The sequence below is a fragment of the Portunus trituberculatus genome, chromosome 19, assembly GCF_017591435.1.
Source record: "Portunus trituberculatus isolate SZX2019 chromosome 19, ASM1759143v1, whole genome shotgun sequence".
NCBI lineage: Eukaryota > Metazoa > Arthropoda > Malacostraca > Decapoda > Portunidae > Portunus > Portunus trituberculatus.
Window position 1 is genome coordinate 17,100,826 of NC_059273.1, and position 22,155 is coordinate 17,122,980.

At 39.7% G+C, this 22,155-nt stretch overlaps 2 protein-coding genes across 3 annotated transcripts in view; one reads left to right on the top strand and one right to left on the bottom strand.

The window, feature by feature from the left end:
• LOC123506095 (protein phosphatase 1K, mitochondrial-like) overlaps positions 1 to 9,326 on the bottom strand; it is a 37,544-nt gene extending 28,218 nt beyond the window's left edge. Inside the window, exon 1 of one of the 2 annotated variants that reach the window (XM_045257962.1) lies at positions 9,179 to 9,326. The gene's annotated coding sequence lies outside the window, so the exon portion shown is untranslated. Of the gene's footprint in view, positions 1 to 8,894; positions 9,042 to 9,178 lie in introns of those variants that run through there. The other variant, XM_045257963.1, reaches the window with a different exon arrangement.
• A 5,601-nt stretch (positions 9,327 to 14,927) lies between these two features.
• The window catches only part of LOC123506097 (potassium/sodium hyperpolarization-activated cyclic nucleotide-gated channel 3-like), a 927,743-nt gene continuing 920,515 nt past the window's right edge, over positions 14,928 to 22,155 (top strand). The window contains exon 1 of the mRNA XM_045257964.1: positions 14,928 to 15,017. The gene's annotated coding sequence lies outside the window, so the exon portion shown is untranslated. The remainder of the gene's footprint in view (positions 15,018 to 22,155) is intronic.

Below are 22,155 nucleotides of genomic sequence, written 5' to 3' on the forward strand. Positions count from 1 at the left end.
TACGTGAATGCCATACAGCAGTCAAGACAGCATGTAACCCACAGATCATGGCCTCACATCTCACTTTGAGCAGCTCTGCACTGATGTTACAGATGTGTCTTATAGTCTGGTATATACAGTATACAGTAAATAAAAATAACATATAAAAATAACATGGGCTTGAAGAGTATGTCATATATTTGCGAGAAGTGTATTGATGTGTGTGTGTGTGTGTGTGTGTGTGTGTGTGTGTGTGTGTGTGTGTGTGTGTGTGTGTGTGTGTGTGTTTACCTAGTTGTATTTACCTAGTTGTAGTTTTATAGGGCCTGGGCTTTATGCTCGTGTGGCCCCGTCTCCACATCTACACTTATCCAATCTTACTTTAAAAGTATGCACACTCGTTGCAGACACTACTTCTTCATTTAAACTGTTCCACGTCTCAATACATCTCTGCGGGAAACTATATTTTTTAATATCTCTCAGACATCTTCCTTTTCTCAGCTTTTTACTATGCGATCTTGTGCTTGGATGTCATATTCTTCTCTCAGGATCAGTTTCTCATTATCCACTTGGTCCATTCTGTTGATCAATTTATAAACTTGTATCAGGTCTCCTCTCTCCTTCTTTGTTCCAGGGTTGGTAGATCCATAGCCTTTAGTCTCTCCTCATATGTCATCCCTTCAAATTCTGGAACCATTCTTGTAGCTATTTTTTGTAGCCTCTCCAATTTCCTTATGTGTTTCTTTTTATGAGGGGTCCACACTACTCCTGCATATTCCAATCTGGGTCTTATTATAGTACTTATCAATTTCTTCATCATTTCTTTGTCCATGTAGTGAAATGCTACTCCAATATTCCTTAGCAAATTATGTTTCTCTAAAAATTCTATCAATATGGCTTACTGGTTGATTGTTTTCTTCCATTGTCACTCCTAAGTCCTTTTCCTTTTTAACTTTCTCCAGTTCTACTCCATCTCCCATCTTATAGATTCCCACAGGTCGTCTTTCACTCTTTCCCATTTCCATGACATGGGTTTTGTTCACATTGAATTCCATTTCCCACTTTTTACTCCATTCCCAGATCTTATTTAGGTCTTCTTGCAGTATTTCACAATCCTTTTTTTGCTTTATAACTCTGTGTGTGTGTGTGTGTGTGTGTATTTACCTAATTTACCTAATTGTAACATACGGGAAAAGAGCTATGCTCGTACTGTCCCGTCTCCATATCTACTAATGTCCAGTTTTTTCTTAAAATCATGAATATTCCTTGCGTTGACCACTTCCACGTCTAAACTATTCCATGCTTCCACCCTTCTATGAGGGAAGCTATATTTTTTCACATCTCTCCTATAAGTGGCCATTTTAGTTTTTTCCCATGCCCTCTCGACATTCTTTCATTCCACATACACAGATCTTCCCTATCCATTTTTCCATGCCAATCATCACTCTGTATATTGCTATCAGGTCTCCCCTTTCTCTTCTGTTTTCCAGGGTCGGAAGTTGCATTCTGTTCAGTCTGTCTTCATAAGTCAAATCTCTTAAGTCAGGCACCATTTTGTTGCAGCCCTCTGTACTTTCTCTAGTTTCCTTATGTGTTTCTTTAAGTTCGAGCCCACTGTATTGTTGCATATTCAAGCCTTGGTCTTATCATTGCAGTAATTATTTTCTTCATCATTTCTTCATCTAAATATACGAACGCCACTCTTATGTTCCTCAATAAGTTCAATACTTCTCCAATTATTTTGTTTATATGTCTCTCTGGCGATAGGTCATTGGTAATTGTCACCCCAAGGTCTTTTTCTTCATGACTGGTTTTATGTCTTCATTTCCTATCTTGTACATACTCCTGATTCTTCTTTCACTCTTGCCAAACTCTAATTTCTTGCATTTTGTCGTGTTGAACTCCATTTGCCATGTACAGCTCCATTTCCATATTCTGTCCAAGTCTTCCTGGAGTAGTTCGCAATCTTTGTCACATCTCACTTTTCTTAACAATTTTGCATCGTCTGCAAATAGGCTCACATAACTGGACACCCCATCCACCATGTCATTTATGTAGACCGCGAACATTACTGGTGCCAACACTGATCCCTGTGGAACTCCACTCTCCACCAAGCCCCATTCTGATGGTCTGTCCTTAATTATTGTTCTCATTTCTCTTCCTACCAAAAGTCTTCCATCCATTTTAGTAAACTGCCATGCACTCCTCCTACCATTTCAAGTTTCCAGATCAGTCTCCGGTGTGGTACCTTATCAAAGGCCTTTTTTAAATCCAGATATATTCCATCAGCCCAACCATCTCTTTCCTGTATTACATCTATCACCCTCGAATAGTAACATATCAGGTTTGTCGTGCATGAACGCCCTTTTCTAAAACCAAATTGACACTCGCAAAGTATGTCATTTTTCTCCAAGAATATATATATATATATATATATATATATATATATATATATATATATATATATATATATATATATATATATATATATATATATAAAAGGCCCACTTAAACTGCAAGTTCCTTAAAAAGATTAAAAAAGGATTTAGCCAGAGGACAGGGACAAAGCTCTTGAACATTTATCCCTTTAACATTAATAGTTTTTTTTGCTCTGTTTAATTATGAAATGTCATGAATACCTATGAAACATATGTGGTGTGTTCCCAAGTAAAACTGGAAATAACTAGACAAGATGTAGTGCCAACTAATATTATCTCTCCTCCACAGGCTGCATTGTTCCTGGTTACCTACTGCAATGTTTCTGGTTACCTACAGCTACTTGCAGCACTGCGCTAATTTGCTAGTGGGAACTTACAGTCGACCACGGCAAATTCTTCGGAGATGTCTACAAATTTGTTCACCACATAACAGTTATATTGACATGTATGTCACCAAATTAAATACAGTTTCCTGAACCAGCTAACACGTGTCAGGTTGCAGGGGAATTTTATGTAATTGCCGGCATGCTAGGTGTCATCGGCTGTATAGATGGAACCTTAATTTGAATTGTTAGCTCTGAGAGAAATAATGCAGAATTGTACCACTGCAGGAAAGACTACTTCGCACTAAATGTGATGACAGTTTGTTATGCCAAAATGCATTTCACAAATGTCATTAGTAGTTGGCCAGGATGTATCCATGACAGCTGCATTTTTTACAATTCTAGGCTTTGACAAAAAAAATTATATGAAGATTATACGGGGTATTTTGGGAGATTCAGTATATGCATTCAGAACTCACTTATTGACACCAACACTGGATCCCCAAACTGAACAAGAAATTAGATATGACGCATCACATATATATGCACATGCAACACAGTTGAGAGATCTATGCTTTGGGGTGTGGAAACTGCAGTTTGCAGTATTGAAGCACTTACTTACAAAATCAGAGAAAAGTAAGAAGATAATTATTGCTACAGCAGTACTACATAATATTGCTGTGAACAGTGGGATGCCTGCTACAGAATTTATGCCAGAACCTGTATAAGTAAAAAGAGTATGTTCTGGAATAAGCAACAGGGAGGGTACTGCATAGGAGGATTATAGAGCAGTGGTTTTAACTTGTATACCTATTATATTAAGACAGATTTGGCAACTATGGCCCACAGGCCATATGTGGCCCACCAAATGAATTTTCAAGTGGCACGACAAATGTTAGTAAATTTCAAAGAGAAAGTTAATAAATGGCAAGTAATACTGTGAGCATTTATTTTCTTCCCACAAATGTACATATGCCAGGGAGAGTAGTGGCTTCTTCTTTAAAGACCCTTTATCTTATATTTTAAACATTAATAACTTTGGGTTGATATAGTATGCAGGCCTATAGCCCTATAATATTGCAATATTTTTTCTTTATCAATTGTGGTCCTAGCACTGAAAAGTTTGCCCACCCATGTACTAAGGTGTGTGTTATAGTTTTCAATATGTAGAACATATCCTTAGTGCTACACCAAATATTCTAAGCTCTAGTTTAGTGACTGAGTTACCATTTTTCACTTGCCTACATTCCGTTTTTATTTGCTGAAAGTTTCCTTGCAGTGTATGCTGTAGGCTATAATTTGGTAATATAGAAGAATACTGGTGTGGTAGAACCTTATTAACAACATTTTATTTGGGAAAATATATGTTCATTGTGTAGATCTGGCTACAATTACTTTGGAAATTAATGCACCTAAAGTGACCTAATCAAAGCAACCTACTCTAACCCAGGTTATATGCTCCCCAGCAAAAAAAAACCCTGGATCCATCCTGTTAGCTACTGAGTGTAAGTTCAGTTATTTTCTAGATATATTTGACACGCGAACATTATTTTCGTGCTTGTTCCTCTTTTATTAAAGTCTATTATATCCTTCCTCGTCATCTTGCACAAAGTCCAATTTGATTTACATTTATTTCCTTGTAAAGAGGACAGAATTTCTTTTAAGGAGTCTGTTACATCTTTGATGCAGTTTGCAGCTTCTAATACTTTGGACTGCAGCAGACTATCCCTGCAGGAACTTCAAGCCATGCCTACCCCTTCTCCAGGGTGATTGCTATGCCGTGGGGTTTATCTTGCAAGACTGGCTTTTCTGACACTAGCTCAAGCAGCAAAATCAGTAATTGGAGATCTTTCCATTCTTGCCATGATGATCCTTAATTGGTAAGCACTGGGCAGACTAATAATTATATCTGCACAATTTGTGGGAGACTACTCCACACAGTTCCACAATCAGCAAAGATGTAAATATTCATCAGCTGATGGGTTTGGGGTGAAAAGTGCATCTTAAGAGCTGCCAACCTGTGTGGAGAGTGATGTTGGTCTCTGCACTTATTAATACTATGTAGCAGGGTTGGAATGATTTAAATCAAATAATTTAAATCAAGTGATTTAAATTGATTTAAATCAGTAAAAAAATCTTGATTTAAATCAAAATACCCATGCTATGTCAAATAATTAAATTTATTAACACACTATATAAAAAGTAGTGATTGCATTAAAAGGAAAATGGGATGAACCACTTATACTGGTCCTGGACCTGTACTGTTCCTGTACAAATCAGGGTACACTCAGACACCAGTGAATTATTGCCATGCCTTCTCTTACAAAGCAATGTTGAAAGCATATCAAAGAGAAAATAAGATTTTTATACAATTACCAGATAAAAAGAATATATTGTTTTTCAGTTAACATTAACATCATTTTAATTAATCTATAAATACTTTTCTAGAATGTGGTCTAAATGAAATTACCAAGTCTGCCAATAAATACACAAGTTGGCAACTTTTCACCAGTGCTGTGTATGAGATGTCAAGTACACATTTTCAAGAAATAATGAAATCCAAACTTTTGTTCTCAAACAATTAATTTATTCTTTTTATTACATTTGTCTAATAAAAACATTGATTTCTTTCATATTTTCTCATTGAAATTCCTGTGTTTTCTGTACTTAAAACAAAGTGTAAATAATTTCACATATGAATCAACTATAAATAAATGGACTAATTTGGTATAATGATGCTTTTGAAGTTTTGAAATTAAAAATTCTTTTTAACTTGGGTAATGTGTAAAAGCAGCTTTAAACTATGCTTCCATAATAACATAAAGTGTTTAATTAATACAAAATGCCATCACAGTATGAAAAAAAAAATAACTTGGACATCGTGAAGCGATTCAAGTAAAAAAATAATTTAAATAAAAAAAAATTGATTTAAATAAAAAAAAAATCCGATTTAAATAAAAAAAAAAATCCATTTTTTCCATTTTTTTTTAAATCACGATTTTTTCAAACCCTGCTATGTAGTTTAAAAAACTCCTTTGCAAAGTTAGTAAGAAGAAGCATGACTTGGGGTTTGCTGTTGGTATTTGCTAACACTAACACTTAAAAAATTGGTTATTTATCTAACCTAACTTGACATCAACTTATCTAACTCTTTTTTTTTATGTAAGAGGGGAAACCTGCCAAGGGCAACAAAAAAAAAAAAGGCCTACTGAGCTGCTGGTCCCCAAACATGTTCAAAAGAAATTATTTGGAAGGGGACTCCAAGGCTGGTGTAGGAGTTGCCATATTCAATTTTAAGTTTTGTGTGAAGAATGTGGGTGCAGCTAGGTGCATGTAGTTTAGTGTGAAGCACAAAACTACATGCACACTTGTGTTGTGACACAAAAGGGAAATGTTCCATGAGATCACAGCTGTCTTTAATGACAAGTTCACAGCATCCCTTGAACCAGTGCTATCAAACCTGGAGTAATTATCATTGTGATAGGTGACTACTGCCTCCTCCCCTGGTGTGATGTGATTTTCAAAAGCATCAATACAAGTTAATGATATCTGGCTCTGCAAAATAAAAACTTCATGATATATGAAATACAGTGAGTAGTTATACCACCACAGGTAGCTATTATTGCAGTTTCAACCAATACACCACACATAACTATACACATTCTCACGGTCTAGATCACACTTCTATGAGCATTTCTAATCCCATTTTGCCCTATTGGAAATTAATAAAAGGTTAGGTAAGGTTACCACATGTAACTATACACATTCTCACGGTGGGTCGTGGTCAAGATGGCCCCTCACCAGGATGGCCCTTCCCGATGGCCCCATGTTTACCACGACGGCCTCGGTTTTTTTTTTACCCATAAGATGGTTTGAAATTCTACTTGTTAATACAGCATCTTATACTAAGACAGATTGTATTAACAAATCAGTCGCTCCCCATTCCTCCATCCCTCCCCATCATTCCTCATCCAGTGATAGGTAACTACTGTACCACATAGTACCGTACGTGAGTACTTACTTTTAATCACTGCAATAATGTTATCGTGTAATGCTTATCAGTAAATTGCATACAGTAAAACCTTGCTTGACGAACGTCTCTAGGGACGAACAATTCGGGAGACGACCCAAAAATTTGTCAATATATCGACCCAGGGGACGAATGATATTTCGGGGGACAAATGCGGTGCGAGCCGTTTGTGTGATAGCCAATCCGGCTATCACACAACAACAAAACAAAACATAAGCACAAAAGAAAATAGAAACAGGAACATACGAAAAATATTACATAACATAATCTCCGTACCACCACGATTTTCTCCTGTTTTTCCTGGGCATGGTGATGTTACTGGCACGCTCTACTGTAGCTTCCTTGGCGTTATCCTTGCTGCTCTGGTGGCTCTCAGCGTTGCTGTCAACATCATCCTGGCCATGTCCTGGTACTGCAGATTGTGGCACATCCATCGCAGCTGTTTCCTCGCTCGCCTGGCAAGGAATACCGCCCTACTGCCTGCTCCTCTCACACTGAGCATCACCTCCGAAGATCAAAGGAACTTCCTGGCCACGTACCTTTAACTTCCCTTCTTGGAAGTCCAAACTTGCTCCCACACGCGTGAGGAAGTCAATCCCCAGCAGGCAAGGATCTTCCAAAGGCAGAGATGAAGACTGGCAATCTTTCCATGTTTCCCACGTCGATGTTCACTATAACGGGCCCCCACATAGCGGCACTGACTTGTGACGCTACACAGCTGTTGTGTAGGTCTGGCACGCTGCGCACATCCAAAGTCCTCTCTCATGACTGTCTTCTTGGATCTTGTCTGTCTTCCTCCCCATCCTCCTCTCCTCCATTCCATCATGCCATCAACGTCCACCTCTCAAGTAAATAACCTTTTCTTTTTTATTTATTTTATTATCATTTTGATAGCATTTAGGTAAGTAAAACAATTTAGGCTTTTTATAATTATTTCGTTCATGTCATGTACACATTAAAGGTCTATTTTGAATGGGTTTTATGGACAAAAGTATGATTTTTTTTTTGGTCTGGAACAGATTAATGGTATTTCAATACATTCTTATGGGAAAAATTGATTCAGGGAACGAACAAATTGGGTGATAAACAGGATTTAGGAACGAATTATGGTTGTGAGCTGAGGTTTTACTGTACTTGTTAATACAATCTGTCTTAAATGTAAGATACTGAAACATTCCACAGATTGCAAAACATAACATTAAAACATTCAGTATTTAGCTGTAGCAAGCCAACAACAGTCGTCGTCACCTCATAAAAAACACAATGGACTATCGTGTGCCTCTCAGAAATTTTAAAATCATCTTACGGGTAAACAAAACCTTACGTGTATATAACCATACGTGTATATAACATTTTCTACTTAGAAATGCATGTTCTCTCACCTCTTTCAATATTTATAGAAAGTCGTGTCACACCCTGTATACTTATATGCACTATATGCGCAGGGTACACCGGTGTACCAATACATTATGGGTTTTAATGCTCCATATTAGAAAACGCTATCTCAGGAATGCTGAGTTGCCATCTGCGGTTAATGTGTTAACATAATGAAAGGAACAGGAGGACAATAACATAAAATTTGGTGTGGGGTTATTGTGGTAAACATGGGCCCGTTAGGGTAAACATATGAGGCCGTCGTGGTCTGTAGTGTGAGGCCGTCGTGGTCTGTAGTGTGGGGCTGTCGTGGTCAGGTGCGTCTTGACCAGGAAACTCTCACGGTCTAGGTCACACTTGTACAAGCATTTCAAACCCCATTTTACCCAATTGGAAATTAATAATGAGGTCAGGTTAGGTTATCCCCAGGTTCACAAGCTTGTTAGACATAGGGAAAAAGAAATATACGATAGGGTATATAGGGTGAAACTGCGAATTTACCCCACCACAACATGTAGCCGTATCATGAGTCACTGACAAGGACTAATAATGGTATACATTTGCCAAAAATGCTGTTTTCCCACCAGGTACACAAGCTTGTTGGTGCTGGGGAGGGAGCTGGTGGGGAAAGCAAAGGAAGTCCTTGTTACATAGTTTTTCTAATATTTCTCAACATCTATGACTACAGCGAGGAAAAATAAAAGGAAAATGAAAAATCTGATTTTTCGCCACCTTCTCGCTTCCCCTTACCTGTTGGAATCCCCTTCTTCCAGCGACCTTTCTCAGCTGATGTTACTGTAACTATGTAGGAAAATTATCACATATACGCTCCTGGTGATCAGACACTCAAATATTCTAATGGTTATGTATTAGGGGCGCGGCACAGAACAAACCACAATGCCTTCATCCATTCTCCGGCCTGTCACTAACTCTTATCAAATGTGAGGCAGAGGGTCCACCCCTGACGCCAGAGTGGAGGTCTACGGCAGACATAGACATAAAAGTAACAAGTACGACGAGAATACTTTACTTACGCTTTAATCGTCCGGAATATTGTTTACTGGTGATCACTGTTGCCACTCACGCAGGTCAACCTTCGCCTTCACCTTGTTGCCAGACACACCGGTGCACCCCACTCACCTTTGCTTTCCCATCACTATTTTCAAAGGCTACTGAGACGATTGTTGGGGTTCTGCAGCACATTACTTATGTTCATAATGTTTAACGATAGTGTAATATAATAATGATAAAATAATAACCCTTACAAACAGTTCTTGGTACTGTACTTGGTTCTTCTGCATAAAAGTAATGAGAAATTAATGTGGTCGTAAGAAAAGAACTACCTACACTTTCATTTGGTGCATATAACAGAAGAAAATAAAATGTAACGATAGAAATATACATCTGGAAATCTAAAGTAACTTCAATAACAAGATCGAAACGTCGAGAAAAAGAGGAACAGAGAATGTGCATGAAGTATATACCTACACTGTTGGAAACTTGGAAAGAGATGCAATTCACTTACCTAGCACCAAAGTCAGTAGTAAACAGTTAACTTATTCCCATTATCCTTAATAAACTCATACACTCTGGCTCCTAACAGTGATTCGATCCACGAATAAAAGACTATATTATAGACTCGATCCCCCACCCCCACCTTCCCCCTATGACAACAGCTAGACCCACGGTCCAGCAGATATGTATATCTGGATCGTGGCTAGACCAAATCACACTAGCACACAAGGTAAAGTAAATACGATTTATTTTACCTTGCTAGCACACAATATTTGCAAGGTGAGAGGAGAGTGGCTATTCCTGCACAGTGCACAGTGCACACTCTTGTTGAGTACTTAGCATGTCTTTGCCTGGCAGGTCCTGTAAGCACCTCGATTATTACTGCCTTAGACTGAAGCTAAATTGATTGTCTTGGCTATACTACAAACGAGACAAAAAAGAAAAAATCTGCGGGAATGCAGTAAGGAAGGGAATTAACGTTGATAAATTGAGGAGGAAAGGGAATAAAGGAGCTATATTGCTGTGGTTTTATAGTTTTTGGAACGCAGACAAATACGAAGATATACAACACACATAACATAAACAATAATAGATCTTATATTATATTTTCCAGCAACCATGATGTATTATTCAGAGTACATTACTGAATCGCTTCAGGGTGTGAGGACTGGAGTAGAAAGTAACACCTTCCGAGCTGCAGCTAGGTACAACGATAATGCGAAACTCCAATCTGATCATAATGGATTGCTTTATAGCGTATCACTAACATTGCAACGAGACACGCTGTTAACTGAGCTCTCTCTCTGACACACACACACACACACACACACACACACACGTGGTTGAGTTAATTATCAAAACAGCACTGGCGCTTATCGCATGTATAGTGTTTACACAGTCACATAACCAGTTTGTGATGTGAATTAAGCATGTCTGTCCACAGGCCATTCTGTTGATAAATCGGTAAGCTAGAACAAATTTCGACATAGATTTTAAGGCAAATGATTTCAATACAAGAAATGTATTGCATTGAAGTAGGTCACTGGAGGATATAGTAGACACCTACAGAAACGATCATCTACTCCCAGCGAGATCTAATAGTACTAGTTCATGGGATGCTGTGAACTCTCCATTAAAGCTAGTTGTGATCTTGCTGAACGTTTCCCTTTGTGTCTCACAACTCAAGAGGGCAGTCACTGCCTGCCCTCTAAAGACAACTCTCCTTTTTCACAAAAACTACATACACTTACCACACAGACACCCTTCATTTGAAAAAAAAAAAAAAATGGCAACTCTAAATCCAGCCTCGGAGTCCCTTTCGGGAGAGGGGACCAGAAATGTCCCCAGGCCGGATTGTTCTTGATTTTTTTCCTTACCTATAATCCTTCTGCTTATGCTGTTACCCTGTCATCTCTGTTGGCCTCCTCTGATCACAATCTCATTTCTGTATCTTGTCAAATTTCTCCAATCCCTCCTCAGGATCCCCCAGAACGGAGGTACTTCTAGCGTTTTGCCTCTACCAGTTGGGGGGACCTGAGGAGGTATTATGCTGATTTTCCCTGGAATGATTACTGTTTCCGTGTCAGAGACCCATCTCTGTGTCGAACGCTTAACAAAGGTGATAGTGTCTGGCATGGAGGCGTACATTTCTCATTCTTTTTCTCAGCCTAAACCTTCTAAACCTTGGTTTAACACAGCCTGTTCTCGTGCTATACATGAGGGGCTGCCCACGAAAGGTACTTGAGCCTTCCATCTCCTGAATCTCATGCACTTTATATTTCTGCCCGGAATCATGCCAAGTCTGTTCTTCAACTTGCCAAACACTCCTTCATAAATAGAAAATGTCAAAATCTTTCAAACTCTAACTCCCCTCGAGATTTCTGGCATCTGGCCAAAAATATCTCTAATAACTTTACTTCTTCATCTTTCCTCCTTTATTTCATCCTGATGGCACCACTGCCATCTCATCTGTCTCTAAAGCTGAACTCTTCTCTCAAACCTTTGCTAACAACTCCACCTTGGATGATTCTGGGCTTGTCCCTCCTCTCCTCCTCCCTCTGACTATTTCATGCCTTCAATCAAAATTCTTCGTAATGATGTTTTCCATGCCCTCGCTGGCCTAAACCCTCGGAAGGCTTATGGACCTGATGGGGTCCCTCCTATTGTTCTCAAAATCTGTGCTTCCGTGCTTGCACCTTGTCTGACCAAACTCTTTCAACTGTCTATTGACTTCTACCTTTCCTTCTTGCTGGAAGTTTGCCTACATTCAGCCTGTTCCTAAAAAGGGTGACCGCTCTAATCCCTCAAACTTCCGCCCTATAGATTTAATCTCTTGCTTGTCTAAAGTTTTATAATCTATCCTGAATAAGAAAATTCTTAAACATCTGTCACTTCACAATCTTCTATCTGATGATCAGTATGGCTTCGCTCGCTCTACTGGTGATCTGGCTTTTCTTACTGAGTCTTGGTCATCCTCTTTTAGAGATTTCGGTGAAACTTTTGCTGTCGCGTTAGACATATCAAAAGCTTTTGATAGAGTCTGGCACAAAGCTTTGATTTCAAAACTGCTCTCTCACGGTTTCTATCCTTCTCTCTGCAACTTTATCTCAAGTTTCCTTTCCGAGCATTCTATTGCAGCCGTGGTAGACGGCCACTGTTCTTCTAGATCTATTAACAGTGGTGTTCCTCAGGGTTATGTCCTGTCATCCACTCTCTTTCTATTATTCATTAATGATCTTCTTAACCAAACGTCTGGCCCTATCCGCTCTTACGCTGATGATACCACCCTACATCTTTCCACGTCCTTTCAGATACGGCCAACCCTTCAGGAAGTCAACAGATCACGCAGGGACGCCACAGTACGCCTGACCTCTGATCTTTCTAAGATTTCTGATTGGGGCAGAAAAAACTAGTAGTGTTCAATGCCTCAAAAACTCAATTACTCCATCTATGAACTCGACACAACTTTTCAGACAACTATCCCCTTTTCTTCAATGACTCTCAACTGTCCCCCTCTTCCACACTGAATATCCTCGGTCTGTCCTTTACTCATAATCTTAACTGGAAACTTCACATCTCATCTCTTGCTAAAACAGCTTCTATAAAGTTAGATGTTCTGCGGCGTCTCCGCCAGTTTTTCTCGTCCCTCCAACTGCTAACTCTGCACAGGGGCCTTATCTGTCCTTGTATGGAGTACTCTTCGCATGTTTTTGGGGGGTTCCACTCACACAGTTTTATTAGATCGGGTGGAATCAAAAGCTTTTCGTCACATCAACTCCCCTCCTCTGATTGATTGTATTCAGCCTTTTTCTTGCCGCCGAAATGTTGTATCTCTTTCTATCTTTTATCGCTATTTTCATACTGACTGCTTTACTCATCTTGCTAACTCCTCCTGCGGCCTCGCTGCACAAGGCTTTCTTCTATCCAACTCTCTAATGCAAGAGTTAACCAGTATTCTCAATCATTCATACCTTTCTCTGGTACACTCTGGAACTCCCTTCCTGCTACTTGACTTCTTCTAAGAGGGAGGTTTTTGGACATTTGTCCGTTTTCTGGCTAATTCCTCTCTTCTTTTAGGGAACTTGCAATTTAAGTGGGTCTTTTTTTTAAGTATTTTGTTGCTCTTGGCAAACTTCCCTCTTGCATAAAAAAAGCTAATTATTGTCTCCTTGTGTTGTAAATTCGTATACAGTTTTTGGGGTGTCGTTTGAAGTAAAATCTTTAGTACAATAAAATGAAGGAATAATTCAAGTCAGAAAATATTTTTTTAATAAAGAAAAATGCTGTAACGCATATTCGTGGTGAATCAGACTCATGAAAATTATAGAATCATCTGACCTGGGATGCCATAAAAAAAAAAAAAATAAAAATAAAATGAATAAATAAAAAAATGATGCAGTGGTAACGATGAAAATTTTCATACTATATCATTAAAGAATAATCAAAATAATAGAATTGACTAATTTGATATGTTTTGTGAAATATTTGCTGCAGTCCCACTACTCAATCTTCTTTTTTTATAGTCATCCCTCAAGATGCACGTCTTCCAAAATCTCTGTACAACCTCGAGCTTTTCACAAACCTTGGCGAGGGACGTAGAGCAAGGCGAATTTATGAGTATGCTGTTAGTTTTATGGAAGTTATTGTTTACCGGTATGTTAGGTATGCTTGACTGCCTGCGCCACATTGAATAATGCTAATAATGAATAATGAAATATAAAGAATAGCGTTGCAAATGCAGTGGAAATATGTGTGTATATATATATATATATATATATATATATATATATATATATATATATATATATATATATATATATATATATATATATATATATATATATATATATATATATATATATATATATATATATATATATATATATATATATATATATATATATATATATATATATATATATATATATATATATATATATATATATATATATATATATATATATATATATATACAATGTGTGCACTGTGCAGTGGTGTTTCAGTCCTGTCTTTGTATTGCGATGTATGAATGCTGCTTCTAATAATTACAACACGAATTGAAATTAGATAAAATAAAATGAAGAACGATGGCTATTCGTACCCAATAAAAAAAAAAAAAAAAAAAAACGAGAAACAAGTAATTTGGTTTGAATATATAAGTAAACATGCATGCAGGTGAAAAAGAAACGAGAAGGGAAGCGTGTAGAGGAATGCATAAAGGTTAGTCAGTCAGCACATATATTCAGAGAAATAAAGGAATATTGCAAGTTTAATGGAACAAAGGTGAGGGACAGGGAGGAAAAATGAGAGGCGTGATCGAGAGGGAAAAAATGAGTCCGTGAATCCAACGATGAGCAATGATGAGAAAAGTGAGGAGGCTGGGGGAAAAAGACGAGAAGCTAGACTGATATAAATAAAAAAGACGATGGAGGAATGGAAAGCTGGAATGGATGAGGGAAACGAGATGGAAAAGAAGATTAATGGAGAGAGAGAGAGAGAGAGAGAGAGAGAGAGAGAGAGAGAGAGAGAGAGAGAGAGAGAGAGAGAGAGAGAGAGAGAGAGAGAGACTGACTCTACATAAGCGTTAAACTTAGAAAACAGAAGATGAGTATAGTAGATTAAGACAGTAGATAATTCAAAGAAGATGGAAGAAGAAAGGCAAGTCAGAGTGGCAAGAAGGGCGCTTACGCACGTGCAGCGCTGGGAGGTGGAGGAGGAGGTGGAGGAGGCGTGGCTGGCAGACCCGGGTGCTGCTGCCACTGTTTACCTCGCGCTGGCGGTGGAGCGACAGGCCACACTGCCACCTCGGTGCACAGATCGCTGGCGTGGGGAGTTGCCTGTGTCTCGTGTCTGTGTTTGGTATGTGCCTTGTGTGGAACAGTGCTAAGTGGTTTGTGCCATGGTGTGGACGGAGTGACAGCTTAGTTTTGGGTGTTATAAGATCAGCTGTCTTGCGTCGTGAACTGTCTAGTGCAGTCATCAGGAAGGGTGTATAGAGGAGTGGTGCTTTATTTCGTAAGGGGCAGTGCAGTGTGGTGCATGAGACGTTGCAGTATAGTGTGTGAGGTATGGGAGGTGACGTGGCGTGGGCATGGATGTGGAGAGGCGTGCCAGGAAGGTGTGCAATGAGTGATTTGGGACGTAGTGCTGTAGTGCGGAGTAGGTGGGCATGGTGTGCAAGGAGGGAGCGTTGGGGTATGGTGACCAGCGATGTGGCCAGACTGTTGGCTCTTAACAGTTGTGTGAATATTCACCGCGCGCCAGAAGTGATGGACGTGATACTTCAACTTCCCGTCGTTTTGTGGAAGTATGGGAGTGATGGAAAAGTCCTGGCACTCCAGACTCTTCGTGAATATGATCTGCATGTCCCTCACCTTAGTGAGAAATAAACAGTGGCTAATAGCGCTAAAAAAAATCTGCCGTTTTGCCAAAAACACCTTTACGCTGAACACGAAGTCGTCACGATATACTCGTATTAATGAAAACTCGGAAATGGACTGGCGTGGCGGATGATAAATTCATAAATGATTAACTGGCAAGAAGAATGCTCGAGTGACTTGCTCGACGAACACTGTCTGGAGGACAAAGGTGAGTGTGCTGAGTGTCTGTGTTGCTAAGAAGGTGATGCGAATGTGAAGAGATATGGGTGTGGATCATTATGGGCATCAGCCATTTCTTCATAAGATGACCTCACGGTTGTTTATTTCCCGTCATTCCTAGCTTCCCCATATTGCAGAAAGTGAAGGACTGCAGATAACCATATTGGGAATTTTTTTTTATCTGTCCACGAAATGAAAAAATAAATTAGTTATTTTTCTCATATTATGTCCTGAACAGAAAATAATAATCAGCGACAGCTGTTGTGTTATTCTCGTATGAGCAATTTTAAGAAAACTTTCGAACAAAAAAAAATTATTTACGAATTTCATTAACTAATTAAATTTTGTTTACTCACACTTAACATGAACTGGAGAGAATGATTGGCTGAGCTAGGAAGGAAACAAAGACTGGTAATACGTTCGTACACTCGCTCCATGATCAAACAGTGAGTGACGGCATTGTGTCGTTGATTCATTTCTTTGTTCCTCATCATCGCCACAGCCCACACTGGCGGGTAGCGGGCCTCGCACTGCACATTGGCGGGGTTCCCTCACGCGCCTGAAACAATAGACCTGACAAAGTGGATAGATTGATCGCGACCCCACCAAAGGCACAATAATCGTGTGAGTCTATTGCGAATAAGACCTCAAATTGGACGTGCCATTTCTCACAACAATAAAGGAAAGTAGCAAACCAACTGAGTTTTACCACCGAAAAAGGTTGATACATAAGACGAGCGCCGCACATCCAAGGCAGCCTCACTGATGACACTGAGTTCAAACTGATTGATAAGGAGAGAGTAATAGTTTATCAGGATTCAGTCTATGCACCTGACGCTCTCATACTCCCCTCTTCTCCAGCACTCAGCCTATGCACGAAGCCACTCCTCCCCATTGCCCTCTCCTCTCCGCTTTTCATCACTGGCTTTCATGTGCTAAGGGGAGCACAGAAGGGATACGAGTGCTCTTTGCTTGAGATTTCTCTCCCAAACGACCCATCCACCTTACAAAAAAATAAAAAAAATAGAAAAAAAAATTAAATAAAAATCGTGATAAGTGTACGCTGCCCATACAACTTTAATCCTTTCACTGGCAGCAATTTTTTTCCATAATCACCTGCAGCTTTTTAGACCGTTGCTTTTGCACTGTTGTCTCCTAAATAGTTTTACAACCGAGAGAAGACAATGTCAGCCACAGTTTTGCTTTTGTGTACACGCTATTCTTTTTACGTGTAATAAATGTTAACATGGGACGCCCGTAACAGTAAAAGGATAAGAAAGAGGCACGGACGCCATAGTAGTATGTCTGGTGTTGTGTTTTGGAGATGAATCAGACTTGAAAACACAGGACTGATTACTTCATCGGAAACATTACATATGGAAATTCTACTGACCACCAGATACGGGAAGGAATAGCAATACATTACCTAGTCATTCATTTTCATTATTATTATTATTATTATTATTATTATTATTATTATTATTATTATTATTATTACTATTATTATTATTGCGAACATAATAATAATAATAATAATAATAATAATAATAATAATAATAATAATAATAATAATAATAATAATAATAATAATAATAATAATAATAATAATAATAATAATAATGAAATAATAATAATAATAATAATAATAATAATAATAATAATAATAATAATAATAATAATAATGAATAATAATAATAATAATAATAATAATAATAATAATAATAATAATAATTATTATTATTATTATTATTATTATTATTATTATTATTATTATTATTATTATCATTATTATTATTGGTATAATTCACTGATTCTGATTTGCATATAAAGTACCACCGGAAAAGCATTTACCAAAAACAGGGTAAGTGTTCCGTCTTATATTAATTCTTATTTTTCATAAATGTTCCGCTAGATTCTTCGAACAGCAAGTTATGAAAGTACGGGTCTAGGCTGCTAATGATTCCCCTCCAGTTCCTTCCCTCATGAAATAAAAGAAAAAGCAATAACACCTTTCGGGTCGTTCCTTCCTCCCGCACTGTAGCCTTTCCTAGAACCCCTGTAACGAGGGAAACGAGGATGGCCGCTGGACCATGCGACGACGACCACCACCACCACGGCCATCACTTTGAGTCAGTTTTCCCCAAAGCACACCATTATAACTTCAACTGCGGCGGGAGTCGAGTGAGGGTGAGGAAGAGAGGAGGGAAAGGGAAGTATAGGGTAGAGAGAGTTAGCTTATCCTCTCTCGTAGCTGCAGAAGGGACATGTGCTTCCTCACTCAGGGCAAGGGTTTCCTAGCGGGTGGGCTTTGAGATAGGAGGCATCCCAAAAAGTATAAAAAAAAACTGGGACCACAACTCTTCCTCGTCGTTCTATCATACAGGCAAGACACTCCTCATAATCTTGGTTACTCCTTTTCATTTTACTCTTTGTTATTGGAACCCTCAGTGGATCTTCTTTTTTTTTTTATTTATACCATACGGGAATTTATGGGCTAAAGGAAATACTTTTTTGGGGTATCTCCTATCTCAAAGCCCACCCGATAGGAAACCATTGCCCCGAGTGAGGAAGCCCAACCTACACTCGGACCGTGGATAGGATTCGAACCCGTGCGCTTGGAGACCCCTCGGACCCCAAAGCACGCATGGTTCCACTGTACCACGGCGGCCTGTTTTGTTTTCTCTTGACCAGACTGAGTCCCTCCTACATAAAACAATATATATTTTTCAAAGGGCCGCAGAAATAACAGGATAAAATAAATATGCGTAACTCCACAGATATGTAATCATGATCTGTATTCTGAGACATTTTCTTCCCCATAATGACTGCTTTCAGAAGCCATAGAGATGATTTTACACGTTTTTGTGCATAGCTGCTTTTGTTAACGATGTAGAAAACTTGTTAATTTATCACTTCGATCACTAAGACTCTTGAGAAAACCCTCAGAAACTTTCATCAGACCGTGTTAAAGACGATATGTGATGAAGATACGTTAAAGAAAATGCGGTTCCTACAGAATAACAAAGGGACGAAGAACAATTTGCTTATTTCTTTCCAGAACACAAGAACGTGACCTCGGTGAAGAGTTCTGGACATAAGGGCTCTCTTTAGTTAGGTGAGAATTACACGTGAATAATAATGAGACACGTCAAAAGAATTATTGTTTTCTTTAATGATTGAGGTTTATCAATAAGGAATACCTAAAAAAGAATATTGTCTTTGAAATAAAAAAAAATCTTATTTCAGAGAGAGAGAGAGAGAGAGAGAGAGAGAGAGAGAGAGAGAGAGAGAGAGAGAGTGTGTGTGTGTGTGTGTGTGTGTGTGTGTGTGTGTGTGTGTGTGTGTGTGTGTGTGTGTGTGTGTGTGTTTAGGGAGTTTTAATACGTTATATCAGAGGCTCAGCGCAAAACTGCAACTTTTCCCAGATTCGCTTGGAAATGATGCTGGTCTATTTATGTAATTCACGTAATTGCGCTAAACAGAGACGGCTGGTCGGCTGAAATTGCTTTCGACTCCTCCAATTACCCCAAATACTCCACATCAAACCGGTAGGCGCAATTCACAGGCAAATCTCTATACCAGCTTTAACTTCCAAAATCTGTGAAGGAACATGAACAAATACGTTACTCCATTTCTCTAATATTACAGAGACATACACGACTTTGACAACGGTGTATTCTGGTCTCCTTCAACATAAAGCGAATGATTCAAGAGTTCACTAGAGAAGGAGCGGTCCAGCCAACTCAACACTGCGTCATGGTTTTGGTGCAACCGAGTTTGGGAGACGGACTCGACCAAGTGCCCACGCGGCTCATGGGACGAGTGATAGCACTGATAAGGTGGAGAACGAGAGGCAGGTGAGGGTGGAGAGGTTGCCTGCCAGAAGTGGAGGGTTCTTGGAAGCAGACGAGGCACTTGACATCGAGGTTAGTGTGGGTAACTTATCATTCAGAGGACGCCAGGATGGAGTTATGTCACCTTCTTACGGTGGTAAAGCCTTCGGAATGACTCACCCACCGTATCGTGTAACGCGAGTGTGAGTGTGTGAGTAATCTTCACCGGCGTCTGGAGTCTCGTGCTCGGGACTGAAGCGCGGGAACCTAATAAAATCATTTATTACTGGCTTGAGGCCGAACATGGAAAATCCCTCACGCACCTACCTGGAAATAATACAGGGGAATAAAACCCGCCAGACCAACACAAAAGAACAACTCTGGCGGTAAGCGGTGGTAGTGATTTTTCCTCCTCGTCCTCGAGCTCCTTGGAGTATACTAAAAAGTGTGATTCTACAAGGAATTAACGTCTGTGAATCTAAATAAACAGCAGTAAATCTCTTATTATCTCCTGTGACTATCGAGACAACTGACTGAAAGACCGAGAGTTGAGATTGACTGATTGATTTTATTTTAACCACAGGAACGAGGTCACACAGTGCAATGGGGAACAGGACGAGAGTGGGAGGTACTCAGTCCTGTGTGGGGTGCTTGGGTGGTGTGTGTCCCGGCCAGGAATTACCTGCGGGGAATGTGTGATTGGATACAAAGCGTAGTGTGTCCGGCTTTAGGCAACGAATGTGAACCCACGACTGCTGGAGAACCGTACCCACACACACACACACACACACACACACACACACACACATACTTCTTACCTACGGCACACCCTTCCTCGCCTTATATATTGATAATCGAGTATGTGAAGCAAAAGCTGGAAACGAACCCCCGACGAGAGACAGTGGAGATCAAGGTTTCTCGTGTCCACTGCGAGAACGTAGTACAAAACCCTGCGTATTGAGGATATTAATGATGCACAGACATTGATTATTGGTGAAGTGAGTGTGTCAGTGAGAGTGTCAATGATAGTATCAGAGAGAGAGAGAGAGAGAGAGAGAGAGAGAGAGAGAGAGAGAGAGAGAGAGAGAGAGAGAGAGAGAGAGAGAGAGTGTGTGTGTGTGTGTGTGTGTGTGTGTGTAATTCACTGTTTGATCTGCTGCAGTCTCTGACGAGACAGCCAGACGTTACCCTACGGAACGAGCTCAGAGCTCATTGTTTCCGATCTTCGGACAGGCCTGAGACCAGGCACACACCACACACCGGGACAACAAGGTTACAACTCCTCGATTTACATCCCGTACCTACTCACTGCTAGGTGAACAGGGGCTACACGTGAAAGGAGACACATCCAAATATCTCCACCCGGCCGGGGAATCGAACCCCGGTCCTCTGGCTTGTGAAGCCAGCGCTCTAACCACTGAGCTACCGGGCGTGTGTGTGTGTGTGTGTGTGTGTGTGTGTGTGTGTGTGTGTGTGTGTGTGTGTGTGTGTGTGTGTGTGTGTGTGTGTGTGTGTGTGTGTGTGTGTGTGTGTGTGTGTGTGTGTGTGTGTGTGTGTGTGTGTGTGTGTGTGTGTGTGTGTGTGTGTGTGTGTGGACATGTAACCTTGTCTCGGTATGTGGCCGTATGCTATGACCACCAAATAATTTATTTCCATGCATGGAGGTTAGTTTTCATTGAAAATTCTTATTTTCTTTTTTTTCTTTTCTGTGGTTGTGGTTTTATGTGTGTGTATGTGTGTGTGTGTGTGTGTGTGTGTGTGTGTGTGTGTGTGTGTGTGTGTGTGTGTGTGTGTGTGTGTGTGTGTGTGTGTGTGTGTGACAGAAGTGAAGGGAAAAAATAAAAACATTTAGATACAAAGTTTTCTCACGCTTGAAAATTTGCAAAATTCTATTTTCTCACACACACACAAAAAAAAAGAAAAAAAGAAAAAAAAATCATGGAATGCATAGAAAAGCATCGTTTAATATGAAGGAAAACGCTTACGCCCAAGAAGTCAAAGTTTCGGCACTCGCTTTGATGTCATTACGAGCGTGACACAGTAGTTCCCTCAGGTTTTCCCAAGAGAACTCTCGGGGTCTGGGGAGCAAGATGGCGACTCGGTGCTCTTGGATTAGCAATTCGTGTCATCGTGTGCCCTGAATGTCCTTAGCCTCGGGTGCACTGAAGTGTAGATGTGAAGATAATAATGGTTCTTCTCCTCCTCTTAATTCTCCTCGTCCTCCATCTCGTACTCCTCATCGTCATACTACTTGTACTTTCTTCTTTTTTTCAGTTTTTCCTATTTTCTCTTTTCTTTTTCACTCTTCTTCTTCTTCTTCTTCTTCTTCTTTTTGTTCTTCTTCTTCCTCCTCCTATTTCTCCTCCTCCTCCTCCTCCTCCTCCTCCTCCTCCTCCTCCTTCTCTTTCTCATCTTCCTCCTCCTCCTTCCCTCCTTCTCCTCTCCAGTGTCTGAGGTAGAGAACTCACAGCCAGTATACTGCTTTGTGTAGAAAAGACACCTCATAATGCCGAGTTAAAGTAATTTCTTGTTTATGCGACCTTGTACCAGGAACCCTCTTAATGC